The sequence below is a fragment of the Lethenteron reissneri genome, unplaced genomic scaffold (assembly GCF_015708825.2).
Source record: "Lethenteron reissneri isolate LAM-NWPU_2019-01 unplaced genomic scaffold, ASM1570882v1 scaffold_1407, whole genome shotgun sequence".
Classification (NCBI taxonomy): domain Eukaryota; kingdom Metazoa; phylum Chordata; class Hyperoartia; order Petromyzontiformes; family Petromyzontidae; genus Lethenteron; species Lethenteron reissneri.
In genome coordinates this window covers 55,734-57,593 of record NW_026891121.1, presented here as the reverse complement: position 1 = coordinate 57,593, position 1,860 = coordinate 55,734, and the positions used below count along the sequence as shown (strand labels likewise).

Here is a 1,860-nt window from a genome sequence, read left to right as displayed (position 1 = left end):
CGAAAGCTTCAAATCTAGAATGTTTAAAGCTCTCTTGATTAGAAGCTTTGGTGACTTCAGGAATCCATACTCTTTGGTTCTTTCGGTAAATTCACGTAGGTGTAAAATAAAATAAATCACGACGTTTCGGGCTCAACACAAGCGTCTATCATCAACACAAGCATCCATCATCATCATCTGATGATGGACACTATACCGACGTAACTTTACCGAAAGAACCAAAGAGTATAACTGAACACTGTTTTAAAACTCTCTTCTATAGGCACAGCGCCATTTTGGCTTTTCATTATCAGATTCGTTAACTTGGCATTTTGATTTTACAAAATGAACAGCTTTTTCTCAGCAACCCCAGGTGGGACTCGAACCCACAATCCCTGGCTTAGGAGGCCAGTGCCTTATCCATTAGGCCACTGGGGCTACATGTAGCATGATGAAAACCTGGCTTATGTACAGACTTCTTAAATAAACTCACAATAAAAAATATATGTTTTTCCCCTTTCGTCCCCTCTGTTTTATTCATGTTGATAATTGTTTTTTTCCTAAAAAGTGGAAAATTTTGGAATTTTTTTTTTCACGAAAATAAATTGTCACGCACAACGAGTCTGTGTGCAAAATGTCAGCTCGATTGGATCACGGGAAGTGGGTTAAAAAACGACCGAAAGATTTGCACGGTCATAAGCGCGCAAGCAAGTGAACTTAATATAAAGAATTTTAAAATACGAAATTTTCTTTGAGATTTGAAGCTTTCGTAACTGCAAGGATTCATACTCTTAGGTTTTTTCGGTAAAGTCACGTAGGAAAAAAATAAGAAAAATATTATAATAAATGAAAAATAACTAAATTACATCACAATTGAGTTATTTTTCGTTTATTATAATTTTATAACTTTTCTTACCTACGTAGTTTTACCGAAAAAAACCTAAGAGTATATCAATTATCTGTATACCGATTAAATCTAGTTAAGTTTTATCTGTATATGGATAACACGTAGTTTAGCTGTATCTGTATATCGATAAACAATATCGTGTTTTCATGTTATCTGTATATAGATAACGAATTAGTTAAGTTGAATATGTATTTATAAAAACATGTCAATGATGGTTTTACCTTCCCTCTACTTTGCGTGGCGGTGACGCTGGTTCTGCCGAGTTGTTGAACTCAGCAGCAGCAGCAGAAGGAGCAGTGCAGATGGAGGGTGGCATGTGATGTCGATCTGAATATCACTTCTATTTACGATGGAGATGTGTCACGACGACCCTATCATCGTAAGTCGAAAATATCGTAAGTCGAAGATGGCCTCTAGCCTAGCCAGGAGTCTTACAGGGTGGTGGTAATCTAGCAAAACAGAGCAAGTTACAGTAGCGTACTGTATAGACTATATCCTGTGTGTGTTCATTAATTACAAGACTGTATTGCACAGTATCATTTAAAGTAAAAAAACCAAGGTAAATTCTTAGCCTACCTATATGAACTGCAAATTAATATGAAGTTTGTTCAGGAAACAATCCTATCTGCTAGAAAAAATAAACTTTTAGCATGCATTGAACGTATCGTATCATGGTAACATTGAAATGAAATCGCTAAAGCTACGTATCATAGTGTAGTGTATACTGTATAGTGTAGTGTATAGTGTAGTGTATAGTGTAGTGTATAGCGTAGTGTATAGTAATAGTGTAGTGTAGAGTTTAGTGTAGTGTGTAGTGTAGTGTATAGCGTAGTGTATAGTAATAGTGTAGTGTATAGTAATAGTGTAGTGTGTAGTGTAGTGTATATTAGTGTGTAGTAGTAAATAAAATCGCTCACGCTACGTATCATAGTGTAGTGTATACTGTATAGTGTAGTGTATATTAGTGTGTAGTG

General features: G+C 35.5%; 1 non-coding gene across 1 annotated transcript; it reads right to left on the bottom strand.

Annotated features, from left to right (window-relative positions):
- Positions 1 to 344: 344 nt before the first annotated feature.
- Positions 345 to 417, bottom strand: TRNAR-CCU (transfer RNA arginine (anticodon CCU)). Its single transcript has one exon. It is a non-coding gene; the product is annotated as a tRNA-Arg (tRNA).
- Between the last annotated feature and the right edge of the window lie 1,443 nt (positions 418 to 1,860).